Genomic DNA, 16,535 nt, shown 5'->3' on the forward strand with positions numbered 1-16,535 from the left:
CACTTAGATCACTGTGTATTACGTGTGAGTATGGTGGACTCCCACACTTAGATCACTGTGTTTAGTGTGTTATGGTGGACGTCCACACCTTAGATCACTGGTATTTAGTGTGTAGTATGGTGGACGTCCACACCTTAGCTCACTGTGTATTATTGTGTAGTATGGTGGACGGTCTACACGTTAGATCACTTTGTATTAGTGTGTAGTATGGTGGACTCCACACCTTATGATCACTGTTATTAGTGTGTAGTATGTGGACGTCCTACACCTTAGATCACTGTGTATTAGTGGTATATGGTGGACGTCTATAACACCTTAGATCACTGTGTATTATTGTGTAGTATGGTGGACGTCCACACCTTAGATCACTGTGGTATTAGTGTGTAGTATGGTGGAGCGCCTACACCTTGATCACTGTGTAATTAGTGTGTGTATGGTGACGTCCTACACATTAGATCACTGTGTATTAGTGTGTAGTATGGTGGACGTCCTACACCTTAGATCACTGTGTATTAGTGTGTAGTATGGTGGACGTCTACACCTTAGATCACTGTGTATTAGTGTGTAGTATGGTGGACGTCCTACACCTTAGATCACTGTGTATTAGTGTGTAGTATGGTGCACGCCTACACCTTAGATCACTGTGTATTAGTGTGTAGTATGGTGGACGTCTACACCTTAGATCACTGTGTATTAGTGTGTAGTATGGTGGACGTCCTACACCTTAGATCACTGTGTATTAGTGTGTAGTATGGTGGACGTCTACACCTTAGATCACTGTGTATTAGTGTGTAGTATGGTGGACGTCCTACACCTTAGATCACTGTGTATTAGTGTGTAGTATGGTGGACGCCTACACCTTAGATCACTGTGTATTAGTGTGTAGTATGGTGGACGTCCTACACCTTAGATCACTGTGTATTAGTGTGTAGTATGGTGGACGTCCTACACCTTAGATCACTGTGTATTAGTGTGTAGTATGGTGGACGCCTACACCTTAGATCACTGTGTATTAGTGTGTAGTATGGTGGACGTCTACACCTTAGATCACTGTGTATTAGTGTGTAGTATGGTGGACGCCTACACCTTAGATCACTGTGTATTAGTGTGTAGTATGGTGCACGCCTACACCTTAGATCACTGTGTATTAGTGTGTAGTATGGTGGACGCCTACACCTTAGATCACTGTGTATTAGTGTGTAGTATGGTGGACGTCCTACACCTTAGATCACTGTGTATTAGTGTGTAGTATGGTGGACGTCCTACACCTTAGATCACTGTGTATTAGTGTGTAGTATGGTGGACGTCCTACACCTTAGATCACTGTGTATTAGTGTGTAGTATGGTGGACGTCCTACACCTTAGATCACTGTGTATTAGTGTGTAGTATGGTGGACGCCTACACCTTAGATCACTGTGTATTAGTGTGTAGTATGGTGGACGTCCTACACCTTAGATCACTGTGTATTAGTGTGTAGTATGGTGGACGTCCTACACCTTAGATCACTGTGTATTAGTGTGTAGTATGGTGGACGTCCTACACCTTAGATCACTGTGTATTAGTGTGTAGTATGGTGGCACGCCTACACCTTAGATCACTGTGTATTAGTGTGTAGTATGGTGGACGCCTACACCTTAGATCACTGTGTATTAGTGTGTAGTATGGTGGACGTCCTACACCTTAGATCACTGTGTATTAGTGTGTAGTATGGTGGACGTCTACACCTTAGATCACTGTGTATTAGTGTGTAGTATGGTGGACGTCCTACACCTTAGATCACTGTGTATTAGTGTGTAGTATGGTGGACGTCCTACACCTTAGATCACTGTGTATTAGTGTGTAGTATGGTGGACGCCTACACCTTAGATCACTGTGTATTAGTGTGTAGTATGGTGGACGTCTACACCTTAGATCACTGTGTATTAGTGTGTAGTATGGTGGACGTCTACACCTTAGATCACTGTGTATTAGTGTGTAGTATGGTGGACGTCCTACACCTTAGATCACTGTGTATTAGTGTGTAGTATGGTGGACGTCCTACACCTTAGATCACTGTGTATTAGTGTGTAGTATGGTGGACGTCTACACCTTAGATCACTGTGTATTAGTGTGTAGTATGGTGGACGTCCTACACCTTAGATCACTGTGTATTAGTGTGTAGTATGGTGCACGCCTACACCTTAGATCACTGTGTATTAGTGTGTAGTATGGTGGACGTCCTACACCTTAGATCACTGTGTATTAGTGTGTAGTATGGTGGACGTCTACACCTTAGATCACTGTGTATTAGTGTGTAGTATGGTGGACGTCTACACCTTAGATCACTGTGTATTAGTGTGTAGTATGGTGGACGTCCTACACCTTAGATCACTGTGTATTAGTGTGTAGTATGGTGGACGCCTACACCTTAGATCACTGTGTATTAGTGTGTAGTATGGTGGACGCCTACACCTTAGATCACTGTGTATTAGTGTGTAGTATGGTGGACGTCCTACACCTTAGATCACTGTGTATTAGTGTGTAGTATGGTGGACGTCTACACCTTAGATCACTGTGTATTAGTGTGTAGTATGGTGGACGTCTACACCTTAGATCACTGTGTATTAGTGTGTAGTATGGTGGACGTCCTACACCTTAGATCACTGTGTATTAGTGTGTAGTATGGTGGACGTCCTACACCTTAGATCACTGTGTATTAGTGTGTAGTATGGTGGACGTCTACACCTTAGATCACTGTGTATTAGTGTGTAGTATGGTGGACGTCCACACCTTAGATCACTGTGTATTAGTGTGTAGTATGGTGGACGTCTACACCTTAGATCACTGTGTATTAGTGTGTAGTATGGTGGACGTCCACACCTTAGATCACTGTGTATTAGTGTGTAGTATGGTGGACGTCTACACCTTAGATCACTGTGTATTAGTGTGTAGTATGGTGGACGTCCTACACCTTAGATCACTGTGTATTAGTGTGTAGTATGGTGGACGTCCTACACCTTAGATCACTGTGTATTAGTGTGTAGTATGGTGGACGTCTACACCTTAGATCACTGTGTATTAGTGTGTAGTATGGTGGACGTCTACACCTTAGATCACTGTGTATTAGTGTGTAGTATGGTGGACGTCCTACACCTTAGATCACTGTGTATTAGTGTGTAGTATGGTGGACGTCCTACACCTTAGATCACTGTGTATTAGTGTGTAGTATGGTGGACGCCTACACCTTAGATCACTGTGTATTAGTGTGTAGTATGGTGGACGTCTACACCTTAGATCACTGTGTATTAGTGTGTAGTATGGTGGACGTCCTACACCTTAGATCACTGTGTATTAGTGTGTAGTATGGTGGACGCCTACACCTTAGATCACTGTGTATTAGTGTGTAGTATGGTGGACGTCCTACACCTTAGATCACTGTGTATTAGTGTGTAGTATGGTGGACGTCCTACACCTTAGATCACTGTGTATTAGTGTGTAGTATGGTGGACGTCTACACCTTAGATCACTGTGTATTAGTGTGTAGTATGGTGGACGCCTACACCTTAGATCACTGTGTATTAGTGTGTAGTATGGTGGACGCCTACACCTTAGATCACTGTGTATTAGTGTGTAGTATGGTGCACGCCTCACCTTAGATCACTGTGTATTAGTGTGTAGTATGGTGGACGCCTACACCTTAGATCACTGTGTATTAGTGTGTAGTATGGTGGACGCCTACACCTTAGATCACTGTGTATTAGTGTGTAGTATGGTGGACGCCACACCTTAGATCACTGTGTATTAGTGTGTAGTATGGTGGACGCCTACACCTTAGATCACTGTGTATTAGTGTGTAGTATGGTGGACGCCTACACCTTAGATCACTGTGTATTAGTGTGTAGTATGGTGGACGCCTACACCTTAGATCACTGTGTATTAGTGTGTAGTATGGTGGACGCTACACCTTAGATCACTGTGTATTAGTGTGTAGTATGGTGACGCCTACACCTTAGATCACTGTGTATTAGTGTGTAGTATGGTGCACGCCTCACCTTAGATCACTGTGTATTAGTGTGTAGTATGGTGGACGTCTACACCTTAGATCACTGTGTATTAGTGTGTAGTATGGTGGACGCCTACACCTTAGATCACTGTGTATTAGTGTGTAGTATGGTGGACGCCTACACCTTAGATCACTGTGTATTAGTGTGTAGTATGGTGGACGCCTACACCTTAGATCACTGTGTATTAGTGTGTAGTATGGTGGACGCCTACACCTTAGATCACTGTGTATTAGTGTGTAGTATGGTGGACGTCTACACCTTAGATCACTGTGTATTAGTGTGTAGTATGGTGGACGTCCTACACCTTAGATCACTGTGTATTAGTGTGTAGTATGGTGGACGTCCTACACCTTAGATCACTGTGTATTAGTGTGTAGTATGGTGGCACGCCTACACCTTAGATCACTGTGTATTAGTGTGTAGTATGGTGGACGCCTACACCTTAGATCACTGTGTATTAGTGTGTAGTATGGTGGACGTCTACACCTTAGATCACTGTGTATTAGTGTGTAGTATGGTGGACGTCTACACCTTAGATCACTGTGTATTAGTGTGTAGTATGGTGCACGCCTACACCTTAGATCACTGTGTATTAGTGTGTAGTATGGTGCACGCCCACACCTTAGATCACTGTGTATTAGTGTGTAGTATGGTGGACGTCTACACCTTAGATCACTGTGTATTAGTGTGTAGTATGGTGGACGTCTACACCTTAGATCACTGTGTATTAGTGTGTAGTATGGTGGACGTCTACACCTTAGATCACTGTGTATTAGTGTGTAGTATGGTGGACGTCCACACCTTAGATCACTGTGTATTAGTGTGTAGTATGGTGGACGCCTCACCTTAGATCACTGTGTATTAGTGTGTAGTATGGTGGACGCCTACACCTTAGATCACTGTGTATTAGTGTGTAGTATGGTGGACGTCTACACCTTAGATCACTGTGTATTAGTGTGTAGTATGGTGGACGCCTACACCTTAGATCACTGTGTATTAGTGTGTAGTATGGTGGACGTCTACACCTTAGATCACTGTGTATTAGTGTGTAGTATGGTGGACGCCTACACCTTAGATCACTGTGTATTAGTGTGTAGTATGGTGGACGTCTACACCTTAGATCACTGTGTATTAGTGTGTAGTATGGTGGACGCCTACACCTTAGATCACTGTGTATTAGTGTGTAGTATGGTGGACGCCTACACCTTAGATCACTGTGTATTAGTGTGTAGTATGGTGCACGCCTCACCTTAGATCACTGTGTATTAGTGTGTAGTATGGTGGACGTCTACACCTTAGATCACTGTGTATTAGTGTGTAGTATGGTGCACGCCTCACCTTAGATCACTGTGTATTAGTGTGTAGTATGGTGGACGCCCACACCTTAGATCACTGTGTATTAGTGTGTAGTATGGTGGACGCCTACACCTTAGATCACTGTGTATTAGTGTGTAGTATGGTGGACGCCTACACCTTAGATCACTGTGTATTAGTGTGTAGTATGGTGGACGCCTACACCTTAGATCACTGTGTATTAGTGTGTAGTATGGTGGACGCCTACACCTTAGATCACTGTGTATTAGTGTGTAGTATGGTGCACGCCCACACCTTAGATCACTGTGTATTAGTGTGTAGTATGGTGGACGCCTACACCTTAGATCACTGTGTATTAGTGTGTAGTATGGTGCACGCCCACACCTTAGATCACTGTGTATTAGTGTGTAGTATGGTGCACGTCTACACCTTAGATCACTGTGTATTAGTGTGTAGTATGGTGCACGCCCACACCTTAGATCACTGTGTATTAGTGTGTAGTATGGTGCACGCCCACACCTTAGATCACTGTGTATTAGTGTGTAGTATGGTGGACGTCTACACCTTAGATCACTGTGTATTAGTGTGTAGTATGGTGGACGTCTACACCTTAGATCACTGTGTATTAGTGTGTAGTATGGTGCACGCCCACACCTTAGATCACTGTGTATTAGTGTGTAGTATGGTGCACGCCCACACCTTAGATCACTGTGTATTAGTGTGTAGTATGGTGCACGCCCACACCTTAGATCACTGTGTATTAGTGTGTAGTATGGTGGACGCCTCACCTTAGATCACTGTGTAGTATGGTGGACGCCCACACCTTAGATCACTGTGTATTAGTGTGTAGTATGGTGCACGCCCACACCTTAGATCACTGTGTATTAGTGTGTAGTATGGTGCATGCCTCACCTTAGATCACTGTGTAGTATGGTGCACGCCCACACCTTAGATCACTATATATTAGAGAGCCAATTGAATGATAACTATAGAAATAAGGAAATATGTAGTGTACCACATCAAATTGTTTGGATGTGTGTTAATGGTATGATAGACACAATACTTGTAGGTGCTACAAACACTTGGCCTCAAGAGACTAACACCTATATCCTGTGCTTACTACATGAAATTGAAATTGAAATAAGTTTATTGATGTAAAATACACACAAAGGGATGAGGTAGCTCAAGCTATTCTCACCCCGTTCAGTACATCGTGTTAATACATACATATACACACATCACAAACAATAAACATATTACCGAACATTCTGAGAGATAAACATATACATTTCCTCCCTCACAAGTAGTATGTTATCAGACGTACACACAAATACTTTTATGACCTAGGTATACTGTATAGACAATTTGCAAGACACCTGCAGATAATTCAACAAAATATTACAGTCTTGGTGCAAAATTCTTATATCTCTCAAGAATATCATCAACCTTTCCGTTGTGACACATCCAGGCTATATGTTCAGGAACAGTCCTTATCTCAGTGTTTCTATATACATTAACCAACGGACAATCAAGAACATAATGGGCAAGGGTGTGAGACCTTAACATACCACATAGTTTACACTTCGTGTCATTACCATGAACATCTATCCCATATTCCCAGTAATATTTGTACCCAAGCCTGAGCCGCATGTACACAGAGTCACTCCAAGCATTTCTCCTTTTACCATAAGTGAAATGGGTGTTTTGATTCACATACATGTAGTGTTGCATGGTTTGTCTTCCCTCATACATTATCTCTCTCCTCTCCGCTCCTGCCTGTGCCTGAATATTTTTTTTTTTTTGAGATATATACAAGAGTTGTTACATTCTCGTACAGCCACTAGTACGCGTAGCGTTTCGGACAAGTCCTTAATCCTACGGTCCCTGGAATACGATCCCCTGCCGCGAAGAATCGTTTTTTCATCCAAGTACACATTTTACTGTTGAGTTAAACAGAGGCTACAGTTAAGGAATTGCGCCCAGTAAATCCTCCCCGGCCAGGATACGAACCCATGACATAGCGCTCGCGGAACGCCAGGCGAGCGTCTTACCACTACACCACGGAGACTGCAGACTGTCTCATTGTGAGTTCACATTCAATGTCAACTTGTGGCTGTGCTTACTACATTAACCTGCAAAGTTATGTGTGGTTCTTGTACTGTGATTTGTGGAATGTTACTCTCTGGATTAGTGCGCCCCTTGAGGGACATGAAGTAGAAGGGGGTAGAAATAGCCTAAACTACTCTTTCCCTTTGAGATGTATTTTATTGTCTCAATAAACGTACTTGAACTTGTACCTATTCACTGCTAAATGAACAAACGCATTAGGTGAAAGGAAATATGCTCAACCATTTATATCCCGCCTGCAACCCGTCGTCAGACCAAGTCAATTCCATCCAGCGGTCGACCCCACAGACGCATTCATAATTTTTTACATACTGTTCATTCAAAACAGGAATTTTCTCATATATAAATTAATATTATAATATATTAGCATATTGTGCATATATAGGCATAGGTTAGATTAGGTGTTTAGGTTCTGTTGGCGATTATTTGTATTTGTAGTACGTGGGTGAAGCATTTATAGCGTTGTGGTTCGAACAATAGTCGTCAGTGAACCACTTGTTCCAGAAGTGTTCGAATGTCAGCAGTTGTCAGTCGTGTGTAAACCGTTTTTCATTCAAAAAACAGGGAGTTTGGCGGGTGCATGGAATCACTTTTAAGTCTTTGTTTGGAGGACTGGCTGGACTCTCAACTGATGACGTCCGAACACTTCCGGAAAATGTGTTTCGCTCACGTCCTCTGTTCGAACCAAAAATATTCAAATGCTTCACTCACGAACTAAAATTACAAATAATCGCCAACAGAACCTAAACACCTAACCTAACCTACGCCTAACTATACATAGAATTTTTATGTATAATAATATTAATTTATATATAAGTACAAACAAATTTTTAATACACAGTTTGATAAAATTGATAAACGTGTCCTGGGAGGCCGGCCGCTGCTCTAACCAGCCTAGTGTGAGGCCGGGTTGTTCTACCTTAAATGTATTATTATATACATTCAGTGATAATATGAATACAATCATTAAATCCTGTAGTATTACTCTATGTACTAAAATATATTGCTTTGAAAACCGTATCAGTCGCTAAACAAAATATTGGGGGACTTTAATTACAAATTCGCGACATTTGACAATTCGGATCTGGCAACCCAGCTTAAGACAACGACCCTCAAACGCTGTCCATTCAGCCGCGAGTTCCTAGTGTTGGATCAGCTTGCTTGGAGTGGACATGGGGGACACTGCCAGCAACAGTTCGTTAGACCAAAGTCACCGGATGCAGCAGGAAGCTCGCTTGATGCAAGTGACAGCTCGCTTGATGCAAGTGACAGCTCGCATGACGCAGTTGACAGATCACGTGATGCAGGTGACAGGTCGAATGACGCAGGTGGTAACTGGCTTGACGGTGGGGACAGCTCGCTTATCGCAGGAGAGAGCTCGCTTGGCGCAGGAGACGGCTCGTTTGACTCGGGAAGCAGGTGCCTTGATGCAGGTGACAATTCGCTTGACGCAGGAAACCGCTGGCTTGAGAGAGGTGACAGTTAGCATGGCACAAGATACAACTCCTGGAGGGCAGAGTCCTGCTCACTAGGAGTCCTGCCTCCACCCCCCCCCCCCCAGCGTCTGCCGTGGGCCCTCAGCATCCACTCTGGGACCCCCAGCGTCTGCCGTGGGCCCTCAGCATCCACTCTGGGACCCCCAGCGTCTGCCGTGGGCCCCCAGCATCCACTCTGGGACCCCAGCGTCTGCCGTGGGCCCCCAGCGTCTGCCGTGGGCCCCCAGCATCCACTCTGGGACCCCCAGCGTCTGCCGTGGGCCCCCAGCATCCACTCTGGGACCCCCAGCGTCTGCCGTGGGCCCCCAGCATCCACTCTGGGACCCCCAGCGTCTGCCGTGGGCCCCCAGCATCCACTCTGGGACCCCCAGCGTCTGCCGTGGGCCCCCAGCATCCACTCTGGGACCCCCAGCGTCTGCCGTGGGCCCCCAGCATCCACTCTGGGACCCCCAGCGTCTGCCGTGGGCCCCCAGCATCCACTCTGGGACCCCCAGCGTCTGCCGTGGGCTCCCAGCATCCACTCTGGGACCCCCAACATCTACCCGGGGACCCCCAACATCCACTCTGGGACCCCCAACATCTACCCGGGGACCCCCAACATCCACTCTGGGACCCCTAACATCTACCCGGGGACCCCCAACATCTACCCTGGCCCTATGTCACCTTCCTCCACTCGGCAAAGGTAGGTATTAATAATGTTTAAGAAAAGTAGACAATGGTTTACCAGCAGGGTTGGATCTTTAGATAAAGTATAGCGGTTTACCCGAGTTTACCTGAGGACCACTATCACTAGTGGCCTCGGCGGGGACAGGAAGCCGTCGCATATACCTGGAGCATACGCGCCTAGCCTCACTCTGCTCGGCCCCGCCCCGCAACGCCCACTCTAACACCGTGTTACTTTACATAATTTAACCTAACCCACCCCGTAATCTACCTTGCCTTAACCTTTGTCCTTGCCTTTGTCCATGCCTTAACGTTAAACTTACATTAACCTTATTTTAACCTTTTACCCTTACGTTAAGCTTACCTTAATTTTGCTTTACCTTACCTTTAGTCTTAACGTAAGAACATAAGAACATAAGAACAAAGGTAACTGCAGAAGGCCTATTGGCCCATACGAGGCAGCTCCTATTCTATAACCACCCAATCCCACTCATATACATGTCCAACCCGTGCTTGAAACAATCGAGGGACCCCACCTCCACAATGTTACGCGGCAATTGGTTCCACAAATCAACAACCCTGTTACTGAACCAGTATTTACCCAAGTCTTTCCTAAATCTAAACTTATCCAATTTATACCCATTGTTTCGTGTTCTGTCCTGTGTTGATATTGTTGCATTCACTGGAAAGGTGAAGAGACATGATAGAGGTATACAAGTGGATGAATACGCATAACAGGGGGGATATGAATAGGGTATTAAAAATATCAACACAAGACAGAACACGAAACAATGGGTATAAATTGAATAACTTTAGATTTAGGAAAGACTTGGGTAAATACTGGTTCAGTAGCAGGGTTGTTGATTTGTGGAACCAATTGCTGCGTAACGTGGTGGAGGTGGTGTCCCTCGATTGTTTCAAGCGCGGGTTGGACAAGTATATGAGTGGGATTGGGTGGTTATAGATAGGAGCTGCCTCGTATGGGCCAATAGGTCTTCTGCAGTTACCTTTGTTCTTATGTTCTTCTTATGATACTTTTAATACCCTATTAATATCCCCCCGGTTATGTCCATTCATCCACTTGTAAACCTCTATCATGTCACCCCTAACTCTTCGCCTTTCCAGTGAATGCAACTTAAGCTTTGTTAATCTTTCTTCATATGAAAGATTTCTAATTTGGGGAATTAACTTAGTCATCCTACGCTGGACACGTTCAAGTGAATTTATATCCATTCTATAATATGGCGACCAAAACTGAACTGCATAATCTAAATGGGGCCTAACTAGAGCAAGATATAGCTTGAGAACCACACCAGGTGTCTTGTTACTAACGCTGCGATTAATAAATCCAAGTGTCCGATTTGCCTTATTACGAACATTTATGCATTGATCCTTTTGTTTTAAATTCTTACTAATCATAACTCCCAGATCCCTTTCGCAATCCGACTTCGCAATCACAACACCATCTAGCTCGTATCTTGTAACTCTATCATCATTACCTAACCTCAGAACTTTACATTTATCAGCATTAAACTGCATCTGCCAATCCTTTGACCATTTCAAAACCCTATCTAGATCAACTTGAAGTGATAGTGAGTCCTCCTCCGAATTAATTTCCCTACCGATTTTCGTATCATCGGCAAATTTGCAAATGTTGCTACTCAAACCTGAATCTAAATCATTTATATATATTATAAACAACAGAGGTCCCAGGACAGAGCCTTGAGGCACTCCACTTACAACATTTTCCCACTCTGACTTGATTCCATTTATACTAACTCTCTGTTTCCTTTGGTATAGCCATGCCCTAATCCAGCTTAATATAGCACCCCCAATACCATGAGACTCTATCTTTTTAATCAGTCTTTCATGTGGCACTGTATCAAAAGCTTTGCTAAAGTCAAGGTATACAACATCGCAATCCTTACCACTATCAACTGCCTCAACAATGCTAGAATAAAAAGATAACAAATTTGTTAAACATGAACGGCCATTTATAAAACCATGTTGCGACTCAATTATTAATTTATGTTTTTCAAGATGAAGACGAATTTTATTTGCTAGTATAGATTCGAGTAACTTTCCCACAATAGACGTTAGGCTAATTGGTCGATAGTTAGACGCAAGTGATCTATCTCCTTTCTTAAAAACTGGTATCACATTAGCAACTTTCCAAAACTCTGGCACTCTGCCTGACTCTATTGATTTATTAAATATGGTTGACAGTGGGTCACAAAGCTCCTCTTTGCATTCTTTAAGCACCCTGGCAAACACTTCATCCGGCCCTGGGGATTTGTTTGGTTTGAGTTTTACTATTTGTTTAAGAACATCCTCCCTGGTAACTGTTAAACTCGTCAACCTGTCCTCGTCCCCACCCACATAGACTTGTTCGGCTGAAGGCATATTGTTAAGTTCCTCTTTAGTAAATACAGATACAAAATATTTATTAAAAATACTACTCATCTCTTCATCACTATCTGTTATTTGACCTGTCTCAGTTTTTAATGGACCTATCCTTTCCCTTGTCTTAGTACGATATAACTGAAAAAACCCTTTAGGATTTGTCTTTGCTTGCCCTGCTATGCGAACTTCATAGTTTCTTTTTGCTTTCCTTATCTCTTTTTTAACATTTCTAACCAGTTGTACGAATTCCTGTTCTAAAGTGACCTCCCCATTTTTAATCCTTTTGTACCAAGCTCTCTTTTTACCTATAAGGTTCTTCAAATTCTTTGTTATCCACTTTGGGTCATTAGTATTCGATCTATTCAATTTGTATGGTATACTACGTTCCTGTGCTTTGTTTAGAATATTCTTAAATAAGTTATATATTGAATCCACATCGAAATCCCCATTTAAGTCACCTATCGCTGGGTTCATGTAACCCAGCTAAAGGTTAAACTTAACCTTACCTTAACCATATATTACATTAACCTTACCCAACCCTAACCTTACTCTACCCTAAACTTACCCTACCCTTCCTTAACCTTTCCCTAATCTTGCCTCGACCTTGCCTTAACCTAGCCTTATTCTTGCCATAACCTTTCATTAACCTAACCTTAACCTTTTTAATTGGCTTAACCTTGCCCGACCTTAACCTTGCCCTGGCCCTTGACTTAACATTACCTTTCCTTAACCTAGCCTAACCTGTTGTAGCAAGTGAGCCGTGTAGGCAATGTAGTTCCCACTGTTCGCTTCTGTTCCGTCTTAGCCGTGTACACACCTGTTCCGTCTTAGCCGTGTGCACACCTGTTCCATATTCCTAGTCTGTATACCCAAGCCTGAGTTGCATGTTTAGTCACTTTTGAGCATATCTCCTTTATCATGCAGGGCAGAGTTCAATCCCCAACCATCTATCAAGTGGTTGGGCACCATTCCTTCCCGTCCCATCAAAAATGCTTATCCTGACCCCTTCTCAGTGATGTATAGTCGTAAGTGTTTGGCGCTTTTCCCAGATATTTCCCTTCCTTTTACCATAAATTGGTGTTTAGTCATACATGATTGTGTTGCAAGGTTTGACTTCTCTCATACATTACCTCTCCTCGCCACTTCTAAGCCTGAATATTTCTTATTTTGCTTATTTCTGTTTCCAATCACTTGGACTATTGGGGATTGAGCGGCGACCCAGCAAGAAGCTAATCCGTCGCTGTACCAATCAGACTGTGCATGGGCTACTATTTATGAGAGTAAATAGGATCTAATCAGATTAGATAGCGAATGGTAAGGTGATATTATATAGTGTTAATATGTTGTTGATCTGTGGTGGTGATTGTGGTTGGTACTCGATACTGGTAGTGGGGGTGATGGTGGATGTTGGCTTTGCATGGTGTCAGTGGTGGTGGTGGTGGTGGTGATGGTTGTGGTGGTGGTGGTAATGGTTGTGGTGGTGGTGACGAGGGAGGGGTGGTGGCTGAGGCCGCCGCCTCCGGTAAGGACACCTCCACTCCTTTAAGATAAAAAAGATTCTCTTATTTGTCTCATTGTTAAATTACATTCACTGTCAACTTGTGGTTTTGATGTGGTGTTCCGCCACCTCGTTGACCACTATTCCAACATGAGATGGAATCCACATGAATTTAATTTTTTTGTGACCTTTCACCTGTATCTCATTTATCCTATTCTTACAAACCTAAACTATGGTCATGAAGATTGGATTAAGATTGTTTAAAGAATCAACTGCTCCTCGGCCATCGACAAATAAAACTATTTTCGTATTGCTGGACTTCTTCCAAACCAGCCGGAATGGCCTGCAGTTCAGCTTGTGTGGGTGATATATAGTTACGAAGTCACAGGTTCAATTTTCCTGTTCATAATTCCAGACTCGGTACCGGTCGGCCGAGCGGACAGCACGCTGGACTTGTGATCCTGTGGTCCTGGGTTCGATCCCAGGCGCCGGCGAGAAACAATGGGTAGAGTTTTTCACCCTATGCCCCTGTTACCTAGCAGTAAAATAGGTACCTGGGTGTTAGTCAGATGTCACGGGCTGCTTCCTGGGGGTGGAGGCCTGGTCGAGGACCGGGCCGCGGGGACACTAAAAAGCCACGAAATCATCTCAAGATAACCTCAAGATTCCCTTTATCAGGACACTACAATTAACTGTCCTGCCATCTTCCGCCACCGACCCGTCACAATATATGTCAACGATTGCCTCTTGGTAACCCAGTTATCGTGCTTCCATACACCGTAGTTGTCCCGGTTCATGCTGAATCCTTTTAACCTTCTGGGGTAAAATTTTCACTTAAATTTTCTGTATATTCCAGGGAGAAGTAGTCCTCCTACACTGTCGAGTCCCTGAGGTCATTAGCCTCGTGTGGCAAGTGTCTTCGTTTGCTGGAGGTGTGTGTGCATCTCTCAAGCAAGTCTGAACATGTTAACTATTGGAAGGGCATATGCAAGCAATTGTGGAGTTTGGCGCCTACTGTAAAATGTATTCATCACCCAGCAGGAGCAGCACCTGTCTCAACCATCATAGTCAGCTGGTATTTTTGAGTTATAAAATATGTAAAGTATTCACACAGTCCTATGCACCCTTTGTGGTTAATCAGATCCCTGCTTCACACACATTAGGCTAGAATCGCTACCCATATCCTCTCCGTATTAATAACAAGCTGTGAGCTTTTACATGTAACCCATACCCATGGCTTTCCTCCCTACCACTGAAATAGGTGGCAGGAAATGGGTCCTGGCTAGACTGTAATGGGCCCTCACACACACACGACTCGTGGCTCCATAATGGAAGACAGACATATGGACATTATTATACAAACATTATGCCACTTGGTCACTCCACACCTCATAGAATGCCCCCCCCCCCCCCTTTCTTTGGATAATTTTCAAACATCACGTGCAAGAATTATTGGGTTGATGACACTAGCCAAACTCATTTTGTTAAAAATTGCATCTATAAAGGATTTGATTGAGGGACTAGCGACGCAAATGAACACTGTTGTTGATTATATATATATATATATATATATATATATATATATATATATATATATATATAATATGCAATACTATACAGCTTGCATCACTTTTGAATTATATAAATCTGTTCTGGTTAGCTGATTTCGAGACTGTTCAGTGTAGCCTACTCAGACTAAAGAATTTTCAAATTTCCAGATTACAGATTCCCATTGCTAGTGAGGCTACCAGACTGATTCCCAAGGCTAGTGAGGCTACCAGACTGATTCCCAAAGCTAGTGAGGCTACCAGACTGATCAACAGAGAGGTTCCAGGGATCAATGTCCCCGTGGCCTGATCTCCACCTCCCTAAGTCCATAGACTAGGGTACGATACGGTATTCAGGTTTAGGTCCACCTTGAGCCAGGTGCTTGACCACTTTGTATAATGTTGAAGAGGAATTTGGGGCTGGAAAAATGTTGTTCTTGCCCATTTGTATATAGGCCAGAGTTTTGTATATATAGTGTTAACATCGTTCAATTTTCTTAGACCAATCTCTTGTATTTGATGGTCACATTATCCTGAGGCGAGAGCCAACTAGTCAGCAGATTGTGTACATAAGTATATATATGATGCCAAATAAGATGAACTACCTTTATATTTGAAACGAAAATGAACACTTTTATTGACATTTTTGTTGCCTGAGAAGCTTCACTCATTCCTGTTAATGTGATGAATATTGTCATGTAAATTTAAATGTTTATATAAATCTGAAGTTACATATTCTGTGTTCAGTGATCTGATAAGCATAGAATACCTGCCAAATGTGAGCATTGATATTCTGAAATGTGATGAAATTTTTACTGTTCTGTATGTGAAGTTTTACACAATGGAGAATATTTATAATATTGACTCAACGTAAACAGTTTTTTGGGATTGAATACAAAATTCAAACACTCAACCAGACGGTTAATGGGTCGGGTTAAATAGGTTAAATGTGTAGAATAGTAAACCCACATTGAGTTAGGAAAATAGTATTTGTCATAGATACTTTCCACAAGATTTCCCCATTTTGCACCCGCATGATAACATAACATTTTAAGGGTTGATGAATGTTAATCTTGTTTAAGAACCTGTTTACTTGACGGTTAAGCAAGTCCCAGCTGTGTCTGGGTACAAGTGACAGAATGAACCCGGCGGGTTTTCTTCCTATTACGGATGTTTCCACTCATAGGATGAGTGGCGCTGCTTAATACTGTCATTAGCGCTGCCCAATACTGTCACTATGGCAGTGTGTCCACTCACATGAGTGGCGCTGCCCAATAAACTTGCCCCTCGAAGCAAAAGTTTTTTTTTTTTTTTTTTTTTTTTTAAAGGATGTTGTACTGCAAAGGAATTTTTTTTATCATTAATGTTATCATTCTACATTAAAACGTGATAATTTCTTGAATCCCAAGAAATCACAATACTTAAAAGTGAATTTTTTAGTAA

The 16,535-nt window shown here is 43.0% G+C and overlaps 1 long non-coding RNA gene across 1 annotated transcript; it reads left to right on the forward strand.

Moving 5' to 3' along the window:
• The first annotated feature begins 8,596 nt into the window (after positions 1–8,596).
• On the forward strand, positions 8,597–16,127 carry LOC138373225 (uncharacterized). Its single transcript, XR_011231088.1, has 3 exons — positions 8,597–9,663; positions 14,402–14,620; positions 15,264–16,127. It is a non-coding gene; the product is annotated as an uncharacterized lncRNA (long non-coding RNA).
• The last annotated feature ends 408 nt before the right edge of the window (positions 16,128–16,535 follow it).

Source organism: Procambarus clarkii, chromosome 5, assembly GCF_040958095.1.
Source record: "Procambarus clarkii isolate CNS0578487 chromosome 5, FALCON_Pclarkii_2.0, whole genome shotgun sequence".
Taxonomy (NCBI): domain Eukaryota; kingdom Metazoa; phylum Arthropoda; class Malacostraca; order Decapoda; family Cambaridae; genus Procambarus; species Procambarus clarkii.